This window comes from Salvelinus sp. IW2-2015, linkage group LG7 (assembly GCF_002910315.2).
Source record: "Salvelinus sp. IW2-2015 linkage group LG7, ASM291031v2, whole genome shotgun sequence".
Taxonomy (NCBI): Eukaryota; Metazoa; Chordata; class Actinopteri; order Salmoniformes; family Salmonidae; genus Salvelinus; species Salvelinus sp. IW2-2015.
This window is the reverse complement of record NC_036847.1, coordinates 11525825-11542466: the sequence shown is the minus strand read 5'-3', so window position 1 is coordinate 11542466 and position 16642 is coordinate 11525825. Positions and strand designations below refer to the sequence as shown.

Here is a 16642-nt window from a genome sequence, read left to right as displayed (position 1 = left end):
TATTGTATAAAAATAATGAGTAAAGATKAAACTATTTGTGAAATTATGTAATGTGATTTTAAACTGCTTAATGAAAGAGAATCCAATTCCCTTTAAAGTTTAACTGACTCATTGGCCCGCCCCATGAGCATAGACATTGATCTGGCGTCATGGGACAGCTCTGTTCCGAATATAAACCCCACCTGGAGAAGCCCACTGAGACCATGTGTACCTCGATTACCGAGAGGGCTAAGGTTTGAGTAGAGACCATGCATTCCTTGGTCATCTGAGGGAGCTAAGGTTGTAACGGTTGTTGAATTCCTAACCAAACCACATGGAGCATTGGCTACACTGGTGGAAATGGTTCAACTCTGAGACTATCAATACCGACAGAATAAGAACAAATCTTCGATACTAAATCTTCGATACTAATTACTAGTCTGCAGCTAGAATTTATGTCGACCTGGAATGCGAAGACCGACAACCACCGAAACATCTATTCTATAAGAACATTTCTGAATGGGACTCTGAAGTATTCACTAACCACGAAAGACTCCAGGGACGCAAAGAGAAGTTCAGATGAACTTTCCAACAGAAAGACGTATGATTCCAACAGAGATCATGACGATACACTGAGCGTAAATATATATATTGATTGCAATTATTCCCGAATGAGTGAGCGTTCATGTGCAAAGGATTAGCATTTCAATTATTATAATTGTCAACTGTGTAGTGTCTCTTGTCTTTTCCGACCTTCTCAGTCCACACCCACATCCCCTATCATTTCCTTGTAACCATATATATTGTCGTTTGTTTATGCATTTCTGTGATTATTTAGTTAGTTAGTAAATAAATGATTAAGACAATTGATGTATGGATGATTCATAGCAAAGACTGGGTTTGTGCAGATAACCAACAACTTTCGATGTTTGGAATGAGACTAACGTGAGGTAAGTTATGATTAATTAATTAGAAGACTAATTGGTCAGATATTAAAATATCTGATATTATAACTTTGTAATCTGAAGATTTTCCTTGGTGCCCCGACTTCCTAGTTAATTACATTTACATGATTGGTTTAATCACATAATAATAATTACAGAGAATTTATTTGATAAAATAACAGTCTTCAATTTAATGATGCCAAAGACACTACACAGTATCTGTTGGAAAGCAGACTGAACCAGGTTTTCCTCTAGGATTTTGCCTGCGCTAAGCTCTATTCCGATTCTTTTTACCCTAAAAAAATCCCTAGTCCTTGCCAATGATAAGCATACCCACAACATGATGCAGCCACCACCATGCTTGAAAATATGACCGCAGACCACATGTAACCACGCCAGCCTAGGACCTCCACATCCGGCTTCGTTTGCACAACTGAATAATTTCTACACAAACTGTCAGAAACTCGTCTCAGGGAAGCTCATCTGCTTGATCGACGTCCTCACCAGGGCCTTGACCTGACTCCAGTTTAGTAAACGACTTCAGTCGGCAAATGCTCTCCTTTGATGGCCACTGGCACACTGGACAAGTGTGTTTTTCACGGATGAATCCCAGTTTCAACTGTACCGGGCAGATGGCAGACAGCGTGTATGGTGTTGTGATGGCAAGCGGTTTGCTAATGTCAACATTGTGAACAGAGTGTTCCATGGTGGTGATGGGGTTATGGTACGGGCAGGAATAAACTACAGACAACGAACACAATTGCATTTTAGCAATGGCAATTTGAATGCAAAGAGATACCATGACAAGATCCTGAGGCCCATTGTCGTGCCATTCATCCTCCGCCTTCACATCATGTTATTAGCATGACAATGCAAGGGCCCCATGTCGCAAGGATCTGTACACAATTCCTGGAAGCTGAAAAATGTCCCAGTTCTTCCATGTCCTTCATACTCACCAGACATGTCACCCATTGAGCATGTTTTGGATGCTCTGGATCGAAGTGTACGACAGCGTGTTCCAGTTCCCGCCAATGTCCAGCAACTTCGCACAGCCATTGAAGAGGAGTGGGACAACATTCCACAGGCCACAATCAACAGCCTTATCAACTCTAAGCGAAGGAGATGTGTTGCGCTGCATGAGGCAAATGGTGGTCACACCAGATACTGACTGGTTTTCTGATCCACGCCCCTAACTTTTTTTTAAGGTATCTGTGACCAACAGATGCATATCTTTATTCCTAGTCTGGTGAAATCCATAGATTAGGACCTAATTTATTTATTTCAATTGACTGATTTCCATACACATGAACTTTAACTCAGTAAAATCTTTGACATTGTTGCCTGTTGCGTTTATATTTTTGTTCAGTGTATTTGAGAACATTCCCAAATGTCAAACCAGTCCTAGAACATTTCCAAAATCCAAATTAAATGTAACCATGTTTGAACCTTTAGGAGACATTCTGTTAAAAGTAATGAAAATAATGCTTTTTTTGTTCCTTAAATGTGCTGAGAATGTTCCAAAGCCAAGCATCTATCCTTCACCATTCCCAGAAAGTTGGGGGAAGGTTGTATGCAAAATAACCATAGGACAACCTCGCTCTCACCAAGTTCTAAGAAACATGGTCTCAGAATGTTGTGTGCTCGATGGTTTCAAAAGAGAGTGAGGGAGTTGACATGTACATTTCTATATGATTKCCATGTGGATGATGCCCATATGAATACTGGAAATAGAGGTGAGGGATCTTACATACAAGCCTAAATGAGATGGGTGACTTTTGCTGTGCCAAGGGCATTCATCTTATGTATAATTTCTTGTTTTGTTTAAGGCTTGGCTAAGGCTGATAATGGCCTATTGAACTTGTTTTGGTTTCGACTGACTACGCCACATTCAGACCTATGGCCTTCTCTCTGCCTGTCCCATCATTCTGATAGCACTCCTCAAACAATCAATGCAGGATCTAATAGTTGGCTCTGATGGAGAGATTGCCACATTTTTCACAGGTACTGAAGAGCGAGCCAAAGCCCACCATCACACTCCATCAGGCATTATAGCGGCGGCCATATTGTCATCGATCATCACCTGCGATATATCACCCCCTCCATATAACGTTAGCCCTCCCTGTCCGKAGTAATGGCCGCCACTAGGATATACTCAGTAAATAGGGTTGATGTATTTTTTTTGCGCTTGGCCAACCCCAAGATATCGATCCTTGTAATGTGGTACATTGCTTAACCTCAGTGGCAGTGCTGGAAAAAAATGCATCGACTTCTCCGAGCACTCAATTAAAGGGAATGGTATTGCCAGGTAGCTCCCGTACCCTCTGCTAGACGGACTGACCGCATCATCACACATCCATTGACGAGATGACTACAGCCATCCAAAGYCGTATGAACGGAGTTGTAGTTCTCTTGCACAAAGCCTCTTTTGCACAAGAGTTTGAAGTCCTTGTAAATTTAAGGGTCCTGATAGAAAGTAAATTGCTTTTTGTTGATAATGAAGATACTTTTTAGAATGTCAGCCTTTGTCGACGGTGCCAAAAGCAATTTGTTAAACATATTTGCCACCTAATAAATTGGAAACACTAGTATAAACAGTTGGAACAATTTTGTAAATATTATGCAGAACATTTTCAAATTGCAGCAAACATAGTCTCAAGCAAAAGYCCACTCTTACAGAAAGAAACTATCAAACATACTTGCAGAAAGCAATGTGATGATATTGACTCTGGGCCCGTATCAATCAAAAATGGTTACCTAGGTTATTGGGGTGAGTAAAAGCAATATTTGCCTTGTGACGCAAAAGTACAAGTTAGGATCCATATACTGTAATCAACAGCACTTTATTTACAATTTGAATCAGACAGAAACTAGCAGCATATTAATTCAGCTCTCTGATGCCCATGGAAGAAAGTTGTTTTGCCTTCACCCTTAGAACTCTCAGACCCTGGCTGTCTGTACTAGCTTGGATATGTTCCTCACATATTGTCCTTTCCAGCACTGTTCAAGCAACTATGGTGGATCCGTAAACAGGCCGACACAGTTCAGCTAGGCTTGGCTCAGTCATGTGAAAAGGGTACGTGTAAAGGAGTTAAGAACGTACTGTAAGCTCACTCCACAGCTATCTTTAAATGGCGCCGATGGTATTATCCAATTGGATCTTTTTGTATAGCTCAATCGGTTGGTACGTTGTCAAGGAGGGCGGTCACATGTGTTTGTGAGCAGAGGATCACTAGATTGAGCTCGGTATGGGACAGGGACAGTGGAGGAAGCTACACTGTCAGCAGCACACTGACATTAGTTTCATATGCAGGTGTTTGTTAACTAGGGACCTCACAAGTCTGTCACTCACAAGGTTTACTCACTATCTTTTCCTTCCACACCAGCGATCTGTTGTATCTGTGGTATAATTCAAAGTTGATGAGTAACACTCTCTTTCGGAGATTCTCTCAGGATCAGAGAAGTATGTTTAATTTTTGATAGTGTTGTGTTTGAACTCTTCCTTTCTTCTTGTTGCCTGTGGAGTTTTCACCGCTTTCTGTGAATTCCCCTTTTACCAGCGTGGCGCTCATGAGGTTTGGAGCATTCTCCCTCTCCCCTGAGACCCCCTTGAGTCTGATAGGCTTGGCAGTTGATTCTCAAACACTCATGTCTTCCCTTCAAAACTGCATTACACCTTTTTCTTCTTCTAACCCCTCTCTCATTTGATCTGTTTGTTGGACTGCTCTCTCTCTCTCTCTCTCTCTCTGAGTTGATAACTGGATTGATCTGATCTATGGTGTGTGTGCGTGCGTGCGTGAGTGTGAGCGTTTGTGTGTGTGTGTGTGACTGCGAGTGTGTGAGTGTGTGTGCTTGTGAGTGTGTGTGTCTCTGTTGGCACGTGTGTGTGTGTGTGTGTGTGTGTCTGTCTCTGTAAGTATGTGTGTTAGTGTGTCTGTGCATGCTCTATACTCCAAAGTGTGTGTGTGTACTCAACTCCTTGTCTTGTCTCGTGTTGCATCGACATCATTTGACCTCCACTCACAGCTTCCTCCACTCATGCCAACCCACTATCACAATTAGACACAAATTACTTATACAAAATTCGCTACAGACACATTGTTGCCAATACTGTTGCTATATTTAACAAGTTTTCAGACCCTTCAAGTAACTTTTATTGGTAAAGAGGCTAGCGACAAATTCAGCTACTTTTCAAGCTGCCTTTGGGGAGTTTTGACACCAAGGATTTCTAAGGTTTTGATAGCATTTAGCGACTTTTCCCATTCAATAATGTTGCACACGAGAGTGGGAGAAGCTGTGCAGCAGAACCCAGGTCATGCGTGGAGGTTTGTCCTCAGCCTGAAAACAAGACACACACACACACACACACACACACACACACACACACACACACACACACACACACCACCCCTGGAGTGAACCAGCCGGGATGTGTCGGACTGAGAGAGAGAATAAGAGATGGGATGTGTGTGCATGAGAGAGAGAGAGAGGAATTGTGTGTGTGTGCTTGCATGCACGTGTTTGTGTGTTGCAGTATGGTCGAGAGAGAGGATTGTGGCTGTCTTCCCAACAGTCTTTCACATTAAGTGTCAGCTCCACTGTTAGCTTGTCCTTAGTCTGTGATATTGAGCAACTTGAGCCGCAGGCTCTGACATACACCTGTCTGTCAGCAGCAAACTAATACCAGACTGTGACTAATTTAAAGCTMATTTAAATTGCTTTCAAAAATCTTGTGGCAATATAGGGACCCACTGCCACTGCATCAGTTCATCCYATCCCACCTGAGGCTGCTGTTAGTTAGCTAAGATATAGATTATCCAGTGTGTGTGTGTGTGCATAGGTGTGTTTGTATGTGTGTGCTAATTATGATTAGTAGAGATGAAACTCCAACATGTCTTGTCAAGGTGCGTTCTGTTCTTTGCTATGTAACCTACTAGCCTGGTGAGTTAGAAACTGAGATACAGTATCCAGGCCTGATTATGTCTGTCTTTGCTTGTGGGGAGAAGGAGGATGAACACTATATATGCAAAAGTATGTAGACACCCCTTCAAATTAATGGATTTGGCTATTTCAGCCACATCCATTGCCGACAGGTGTATACAATCGAGCACACAGCCATGTAATCTCCATAGACAAACATTGGCAGTAGAATGGCCTTACTGAATCGCTCAGTGACTTTCAACATGGCACCGTCATAGGATTCCACCTTTCCAACAAGTTGTTTCATCAAATTTCTGCCCTGCTAGAGCTGAAGTGGAAACATCTAGGAACAACAACTTTGCTCAGCCGCAAAGTGGTAGGCCACACAAGCTCACAAAACGGAACAGCCGAATGCTGAAGTAGCTCGTAAAAATCGTCTGTCCTCGGTTGCAACACTCCCTACCGAGTTCCAAACTGGCTCTGGAAGCAACGTCAGCTCAAGAACTGTTCGTCAGAAGCTTCATGAAATGGGTTTCCATGGCCAAGCAGCCGCACACAAGCCTAAGATCACCATGTGCAATTCCAAGCGTCGGCTGGCATGGTGTAAAGCTCACCACCATTGGACTCTGGAGCAGTGGAAACRCGTTCTCTGGAGTGATGAATCGCGCTTCACCATCTGGCAGTCTGACAGACGAATCTGGGTTAGGCGGATGCCAGGAGAACGCTACCTGCCCGAATGCATAGTGCCAACTGTAAAGTTTGGTGGATGAGGAAAAATAGTCTGGGGCTGTTTTTCATGGTTCGGGCTAGGCCCCTTAGATCCAGTGAAGGGAAATCTTAATGCTACAGCAGACAATGACATTCTAGACGATTCTGTGTTTACAACTTTGTAGCAACAGTTTGGGGAAGGCCCTTTCCTGTTTCAGCATGACAAAACCCCCGTGCACAAAGCGAGGTCCATACCAAAATTGTTTGTTTAGATTGGTGTGGAAGAACTTGACTGGCCTGTATAGTGGCCTGACTTCAACCCCATCGAACACCTTTGGGATGAAATGGAACGCAGCCTATGAGCCAGGCCTAATTGCCCTACATCAGTGCCCGACCTCACTAATGCTCTTGTGGCTGAATGGAACTCCCCGCAGCAATGTTCCAATATCAWTTTTTTWWTTTATTTAACCTTTATTTAACTAGGCAAATCAGTTAAGAACAAATTATTATTTACAATGACAGCCTACATTGGCCAAACCCAGATGTGCGCCGCCCTATGGGACTCCCAATCACAGCCGGTTGTGATACAGCCTGGATTCGAACCAGGGTGTCTGTAGTGACGCCTCTAGCACTGAGATGCAGTGCCTTAGACCGCTGCGCCACTGGGGAWAATGGAAAGCCTTCTCAGAAGAGTGGAGGCTGTATAGCAGCAAAGGGGGGACCAACTCCATATTAATGCCCAGGATTTTGGAATGAGATGTTGGAGCATTTTCATAATGCATAACATGCCAATAAAGCACCTCAAATTTGAATTGAYAGAGAGAGCGAGGGTAAGAAAGAGAGAGATACAGCGAGAGAGTTGAGAAAGCTACCGAGCAATAGAAAGAGAGAAAGAGAGGGCGGCATGGAGGCATGGGGCGATACTGCAGAGGGATTAATGATGTGAGGTCAGATCCCGGGCTTGTTTACCCAGAACACACAGCTGGTTCCAGAGCAGTAATGAAGCCGGCCGGCTCGCCTGCTAGACAGAGAGGTAGCCAGGGCCCACGACCAGTACCCACCCCCATAGACTGGGAGGGGGGAGGAGGGGAGAGGGAGCCAGGGTCCCCCCAACTGCACTCACCACACATTACATTGAGAGAGGGAGTGGAGATGAAGGGGGGAGACAGAGAGGAGAGGAAGGGAGAGAGTGGTTAAAAAGAGTAAATAGGGGGAGGGAGAGCAAAGRGGGTGATATAGCGCGATGGCCCAGGCCACAGACACACTGACTGCCCCCTCACTGTGCAGGGTCGAAACCATGGAGRAGCTTCTGTATATTCATGTTTCTAGGTAAGCCTGTTATCAAGGGCACAAATTGTTACACTATGATGATGTACAGTGTACACCAAGGGTGGCAACAAGATTCAGTCGTGGGACGATTTTGGTCGGAGCGGATAATCGGGGGTCTGGAACATAACTTTAATAATGTGTACACGTCAAATTGAAAATAACTATATTTCAAAATAACAATCATATCTTGATTACATTGAGACACGATTACGTCTCTTTTTTTATTCCTGGGAATACTTGGTGAACGGATTTTGTAAATGAAACTCATTTTTAACTGAATTCCTGTTTTTTACCAAAAAAGAACCCCCACCCCACATACACTTTAGTTAGCAAAAACAACACGTGCGAACCGGTTTTGGCTCGCGGGCCACCTGTTGCCCACCCCTGCTGTACACTGATGTGTACTCGTTTTTTAAATGCATGGTCTGAAACGGCAATCATGGACAGTTCCTCTGTTACAGAATCTGTTTCAGGAAGCTTTTTTTAGCATCCCCGCTAGGTGACCTGTGACTGGGATTGCTCATTGGCTGCTCTACAGTACTATTTAAAATATTGGCCAGTATGAAATCTGAGGGGGGGAGCAGTCTGACAGGGTCAAAGAGCGCAAAGCGTCACCCTGTCTCTTATACACATCTAGATGTGTATAAGAGACAGTCCAAAAAGAGGCTAGCGACAAATTCAGCTACATTTGAGGCTGCCTTCGGGGAGTTTCTTTGGTTTTGATAGCATTTAGCGACTTTTCCCATTCAATAATGTTGCACACGAGAGTGGGAGAAGCTGTGCAGCAGAAGCCACAGCAACGCAGCATATATAGGCAGAGAAGGACAAGGGGGCAAAAACACTACGTCTGGGACCGCAGTTGTGCGCAGTAAGGCAAATTGGTGCTGTGACCTCATTGCGACAAAACGTAATCTAGCGACTTCTAGCGACATATTAAGGAGCCATTAGTGATTCTGACTGAAACAGAAACGATAGATGGGAGGTTGGTCAGGGGGGTATAACGCAAAGGTCTAGCAAACCAAACATTGCATTTTCAAATTATGATGGACAACTTTAGCATTTTAGCTAATTAGCAACTTAGCAACTGCTTACTACTTTTTGAATACTTAGCTAGCATGTTAGCTAACCCTAACCCTTTAACTACTTAGCTATTATGTTACCTAACCTTAAAACCCCTACCCCTTACCCTAAACTTAACCCTAACCTTAACCAGTAACCTTAACCCCTAGCTTAGCTAACATTAGCTGTCTAGCTCAAGTTAGTACCAACAAATTGGAATTCTTTATGAAGGATGTAGGCCTACTGGACATGTATGCGTTATGAAGAAAATGTGTGTCTATTTCACGATAATCTGTAAAAGGGTGTTTATCACGCTATGCTCTCTCTCTTGCCCTAGCCTCACCCACACGTACCATGCCACTCTGGGGTCAGGCAGGTGACGGGCAGAAGGGCTAACCCAGGTCATGCGTGGAGGTTTGTCCTCAGCCTGAAAACAAGACACACACACACACACACACACACACACACACACACACACACACACACACANCTCGTCCCCTTCCCTGGCGACACATTGAACTGACAGCTTACATCACAAGCCCAATTACAGACAGCAACACTGTCTCCTCACCAACAAGCTGTCTGTGGCTATCTGACAGAAATGGAAGGAAAATAAAAGCCTGGGAAATACAAAGAAGTGACAAGCTATCTAAAACTGCCTCCTGCGGCCAACAATTAGGCCCATTTAGTGAGTTGTATTGCCAGTGGGACTCCAAATGTTACATCTCTACTGATCATTTGTCTGAATTCATGCCRCACAACATCCATTCTGCTGTTGTCTACCATTTGTTGATATTTTGTATGTGTGTGTGTGTGTGTTGTGAATWTAATCAAATTACTTTAATCCACAAGGGTATAGTTTATTTCAGGAGTCATCGGAAATGACATCTCCTGTTATTTCCTACATCAGTAACTCAACATCTCTGAGACATTTATTAGATAAACACCTAGGGAACACAGGGAACACATCTTTCATTAGCTCTAATTGAGCCATGTCTTGCTGTGGACCTCCATTGCTTCTACTTCCCTCCTCAAAAGGTAAACCATTTAATTTGCCAACATACTTTCTCATCCCCTCATTATGCTGTTATATGAGTATTAGAAGGTCAATGTGCAGTGGAACATTCATCCAGTCATGGCTATACTTGATRCTTATGCAATGTGAGGCTCATGTGGGCTCGTGTAATATGAAGCTCATCGTGTATGAGGCCCATGCTATATAAAAATCTCAGTGAGACATATCTGCTATGCAAGTGTGACTGTAACCCTAATTGAAAGGACAGGACAGTAAATGCCACCACTGTCTGATGTGGTATGGGGTGCTGTGGTTTAACCTATTCATAATGCAACCTAACACTACATGATGTCAGCATTTCCTGATGGTTTGTACATAGAAATATAATCTCTAGATTGGGCTTTCCCATTCAAGTGCCGTAATGGATGGACTGGCTATGCCCGTTCTAGTCATTATATTTCTCTGGGCTTGTATGTCCTCATTGCGAAAGTGGAGATAAAGCTGAGTATGACAGGGGTGACTTTTGCCTTTTCAAAACACATTCGTTTTGTGGATTCTTGACTAGAGACATTGTCTTATGTAGCAATTYTTTCTGGTAATAATGTCAGTTTTGTCACTCGTCTTATCCAGCAATCCAAGAATGTCTTCATCCACTTTATAACACACTATGTGTCTTAGTCATCATCTTATTGTCAGTACTGAGTTCAGGGGTTAATGAGAAAAATATCCCTCCGAGAACTCATCACTGTAAAAATTCATGGGAATTCAGCTCAAAAACATACATTTCAAAATAAGGTTTGGAAATTGGTCCCGGCATGTTTCCCCTCAATGTTACCCCTGGCTGAGATAGGAGTGTTGTGATCCACTGTGATGCCTTGGTTGTGGTGCATCATGCTGTGGGGCCATTTCAACGTTTGGGTTCAAGTCTCTACACATTAGTCTTTGTGGAAAGCGAGAGCTGGGTTTTTGAACTACAGCAATTTTCCACATTAGTCTTTTCTCTGTTATAACATCGACTGACACGTTTGGCCATTCTCCATCCACTCTCCACCAATGTGTCTCACATGAGCTTGCATCCCTGAATTGACCCAATAGATCTTTAATTTTCCCTGGGTGCTCAAAACCGATTGGAACCTTTTTAGCAGCTCTTTTTAATGCCTTGTAGGATCAGCTTGAAGCTCTGAGCAAAGCTTTTACAGACACTCTGACCTCTCTGACCTCTTCTTGTTGTGCATTGTTTATCTGTTTCTGAATTAGGCTTTACAGTGTAGGGTTAATGAGGGTTAATGTTGAGCTTTGTTGTTACGTTTGAGTGCGCCAGTCTTCAATCATAACTTTTTATGCATCTTTCAACATGGGTCATATTTTCCTGGTCAGATATGTTTTTGTGAGTCCATTGTCCTTATTTTAATGTACATTGGAAATAAACAGTGTACATGTTGTTAGTTAGATAAGTAACTGTTAGTTTACTGCTGTGCTTTAATCCGCTAATATGGATTGATCCATAATGGCTGAGAGCTCGGCTGAAGCTCTGATGCTGATTGGTGTTGACCGCTATCTGTACCGCCTCAGTACCCCCCTGCTGATCTCTCTACAAGCCCCAGACCATAGAAGCCCCTACCCACCCCTCCACAGTAGCCAATCGATAGACATCCATGGCACACATGAGTGGTTGTGTCCCGGGCTGCTTTGGCAGGTGATGGAGAGGCTCTGTCAAGCTTTATGGAACAATAACGGCCATCTTACAAGCACCTGGAGATTGCCTCTGCTCTTAAACGATCACTGCAGAGCACGCCAATGCTCTTCTTCGGTGTACCTTATTTGGTATGTGTGAGAGAATTTAAAACATCCTTTATTGGCACAATTCAACTTATTTACCTCGTGAATCGAAGGCCAATTGAAAACATGAGTGAGAGAGAGAGAAGGGGGAGAAGGAAAACTCAGATAGAGGCTTGTAGAGTTGGAGAATTTAGCATTTTTCAAACACCTGAAATAGCTTTTTCCTACAATCTAGAGCCATAATTCTATGTCTTATTCAGTACATTTAGTAAAGTCTAGCAACCTTGACAGCTAAGATAGCTAGACAAGCTTCTATAACTTGATTGATAGTCTGACATGGCTTAGTAGCTAGTTATGAGTTTGGGAAGACTGGGAACCTATCTAGCTGGCTAGCTAAAGCTAACTTCATAAAATTGCTGGGTGGCTAGTATTACAGAGAAACAACAAAAACATATTTGTTTTATTTATTCATCAAGAAGGAATCAATAGGCTACATAACTTGATCAAATTCATCACTGGCAGCTAAAGTCAAATCAACCACTCGGTGTATCACTACACTCTCTCTCCTCCTCCACTGACAATGCACTAGAATATCTGGCATCCTGCCTAGGCATTTATTTTCTCCGTGCACCTTGGAAGGAACCACTTACTAGGGAGAATAGGGGGGACACTCTTTGCCTGGTCCAGTCAGTTTGCCCCCTCTGCAAAATACCACTGACAGATCTTATAAATAATTATGATAAAACGCAGGCTTAAAAATTACGTTTTGTAATTAATTCAACATCATATTTTTTTTTTACTGTACAAATCTGAGAGGGCACGTCCCTTTGTGCCCCCTATGTGCATGACGCCACTGCCTGTATTTCATCCAAACCAACCCCAGTTCAACTTTATGAAAGAGAAAATACAAATTTGCCAAGGAATGTTGATCTTATTACATGAGCTGGTGCCAACCCTGACTCATTGCCTTGCAAAGTAGACTTACAGTAAATGTAGCCTTGTCTGAACGCTTGAGGCTGTCATCACATGGATACTGTTACAGATAACATTTTGGTCAATGAGAGAAAATGTCCTTTTTCTAATCATCATCTCAAGCCAGTCATCACATAGCAACCCCAGAATGGCACAACCCCTCTTTTCCTCTACTAAGATATTTTTCATTTCGTATGCATGACGCTGAATATTCTTGGTCGAAGGGAAAATGCTGAGTTTATGAAAACACGCTTTGGATGTTTCATGCCTTAAGCTGGCATCGTTTTAAACCCATACAGCTGGTTGGCCTTGAAGGAGGCTGCGTAAGCGATGCTTAACTGCCAAATTGGTTTTCAGGCTAAAATATTGTAGAAGTACTCGTGCGTAAGACATCTTCCTGCTCTCTYAGCTTAAGAGGCTAGACCTTGGTGAACTCAGAGCTCTGTTGTACTGTCTGGACTTCTCTAGAGTACACCCCTACTCAGCTCCAAACTACACTACCACAATACGGTATGACTATCATTCTATAAACCACACAACACTGTATTATGATAACAACACAACATCCCTCTGCTCTGGTACACTATAGTCATTATTACTGATCAAATGACTCTACGTCTTATTACATAGTTGCACATATGCTTGAATGTCACTCAGTTTAAAGTGGTCCTTTTAAGATGCAGCTGCTAGACACTGCCTTTCCATCACGCAGCGCAGCGCAGCGCAGCGCAGCGCAACACACACACACACACACACACACACACACACACACACACGTCTTCCATTCTCTGCCTCTCTCTTTTGCTTCTCTCCCTAGTCAGTTTTCTCATGTTGTGCTATTTAAATGGTAACATTTGCAACTGCTTCTAGGTGCTGTTGTCACACTTCTCATACACCACACACGCACACACACACAGTCAGGCATAATCATTACAGCATGGCCAGACTCCCCTAGCTGCCTTAAACAGCCTATAATTGAGGAGAAAAAAATCCAATATATTAAAGCAGACAGAAAATTACTATCACTAACAGCTAAGATGAAAATTCACAAAATTCCCTTCTGCTATTTCTCTTCCTATTCTGATGTACATATGCTTCTGAGTTCTTTCCCTATAATGTATTACTAGTCAGTTGGAGCTCTAATCAATCCTTACCGGTGATAAGTAGAATTTTCGTCTTACAACAGAAAATCCCAGATTTGACTGAACAGGGTCCTAAGTACCATACACACAGTACAAACCTCAGATCTGAGCAGGATAGTGCCTGGTCTGGTCTGGCCAATCTGCTGCAAAGAGGCTGTACATACAGTATAGTGAGCTCTTTAACCTCCTCTCAGTCCTGTTGGGTTCAGACATTCTGCTTTAGATCAAACCCACCCAGACATAGACCCAGAAGGCAACTTGCTGCAGCCGAGTAAAGCTGAAAGCTGCATTGTTCTCAGTTGCCCTCTCCAGGTGGATTTAAAGAGCCGTGTGGCCAGGGCACTCTGCTGAAAAGGCAGAGGTTAAGTTTTCGGTGACCAGCACCGCAGTGCAGTRGGACCAGGTTCTGAGCCTCTGATGTCACAGAGGGTGGCTGATGGACTTCCTACAGGGAGACTGTTGGAGGCTTTGTCAACATTTGTTAGCCTGGTCACAGATCTTTTAAATGGGATAATTTAAAGTTAACACAGACAAACACAGACCAATGGCCAAATGCCAAGACATGCCCCCCCCCCCCACCCCACACACATTATGCTAATGTTAAACTGTAGAGGTAGAGGGAGAGGGGCAGGGAGAGGGAGAGAAGAAAGTTGTACAGCACATGTAATTGACAAGCTTGGGAAAWGAGGGACTTTTTTAATGAAAAATAATTATGGTGCGCTTGCGTGTGTGTCTGAATGCATTGGTGACAGAAAGGTGATGTTGCATCAGCTGTATAATTGCAGGCATAAATCATTGCCGTACCATACCATGCACATCATCTTTTGAGGTTACAGTATGCTTCAGGCATCCCGCTGGTCACAGACGTCAGTTCAACGTCTAGTTTTGATTTATACTTGGTTGAGTTGTCAAATAATCTGAATTGAACGTGAAATCAACAAAACATTTCAACATGTCATTGGATTAAGGTTAAAAGGTAGATGATAAAAAGACAGATCCAAAGTCAAATCCAATCAGTTTTCCATGTTGATTCAATGTCATCACAGAATTATTTTTGTTGAAATTACATGGAAAAAACAGTGGTTCAACCAGTGGGATCAGTCTGTTTCTTCACTTCAGCAAAAGATTATAAGCAAAAAAAGAATATAATGGGCTCTTCACCAGACAAGGTGGCTTCATAAATGTTACATTACACATTATGTGACTTAATGTGTGCCCTTCAACAGACTCACTGTATGTGATCCCTGAAGCAGTCGAAGATCGTACAGTAATAGCATGCCCAATCTCACCCAAGGTCAGTGCTTATAATGTTACACATAGGATTAGCGTAGGCCTGAACAGAATGTTTAGAGCCCTAATAAACTGCTCTTTGGACTTGCTGCAGTAGGAGTATGTAGGGATGTCAGTGGTTGGTGCAATGTAGGACTGAAAGTGGAGTCACTCATGCTTGCGCACGCGCACGTACGCACACACACACACGTACGCACACACACACGTACACACACACACACACACACACACACAGAGAGAGAGAGATATTAGAAGTGATGGTGAAATTCTCACTCCTTTATCATTCCTCTATTTCTCTCTCCATTTCTCTTTCTCCCCCATTTTCTCTCCCTGTCTCTCTCTCTCTCCCTCTCTCTCCCCTATCCCCTCTCTCTCTCTATCCATCCACTTCCCATTTGCCAGCATTCCCAAAAGCCCTGGAGCAGTGCTCCTTTCTTCCCACTTGCTCTTCATCATTCCGAGAAGTGAGAGACGGGAGATGGGAAGATCATGTTATCGAGCAGAGAGTATTAATGATGACGAGGGCTGTTTCTGAGATGTACTACTCTGGGTGATGAAGGTCTGGCCGGGAGGCATTTCACATTAACCTTCTGTCTCAGACAGGCTGGGGAATTAAGACATGATGTTATTAAAGCCAGAACCAATCAAACCTGACAACATTAAAGTGTGGTGCGCCGGAGCACGGGCCCTTAGCCAATCATGTGTTGAATGAAGAGTGTTGCCTCATCTTATCTATTGAAAAGGTTTCCAATAATTTTTACATATAGCCTACCGTTCTCCTATGTTATAAAGGTAATTTGTGTCGTGTTGTTAACTATGCCAGATTAAGTGATATGACCTGCTATTCTATAAAATCATTTCTCAGTAAATTAATAATACCTGATGCAGCTAATCAGGTAGATAATTAACTAGAAAGTGGAGGCACCACGAAATAATGTTTATAGAGCTGTTATCTTCCAAATAAACTCTTAAAGACCTGGTAATCTTTTACGTCAATTAGCAGTCAATATTTAATCGGCACCTTATTCAGTCTCATCTGAAAGTGGTAAATTCTTGGTTATCTTCACGAACCCTAGCTAACAAGTTAAATCAGCAATACAAAAATGGGTTTCATTATTTTTTACTAAATACCTAACTAATCACACAGAATTACATATATCGAAAAGATAATACATTGATTACAAATTGTCATAAAGGAAAACGTCCTTAGCGGACGGAACAGATATGACAGCTGGTTACACGAAGAAAAGGGGGCTGGGTTTGAGTGAAAGAGCGGGAAGACTGAAGAACAAAGGGAGAAGCGATGTCTCTATCGGGCCGTAGGCAGCTACTCTATTGTAAATACAGAATCTTATGCAACTTAAATTACCGCCCATTTGGAAAAGGAAAATGCAATAAATATTCACTCTGAGCTGCGCTTCAATCGGTTGGTGGTAGATGGAAGCCCGTGTTGYCCAACAGAGTCCTTCGTCCTTTGAAGAGTGTCTCTGGTGGTGAACGGGAAACGT

General features: G+C 43.0%; 1 protein-coding gene across 5 annotated transcripts in view; it reads left to right on the top strand.

The window, feature by feature from the left end:
• The window catches only part of LOC111966387 (kazrin), a 217549-nt gene that overhangs the window by 73959 nt on the left and 126948 nt on the right, over positions 1 to 16642 (top strand). The window lies entirely within an intron of this gene.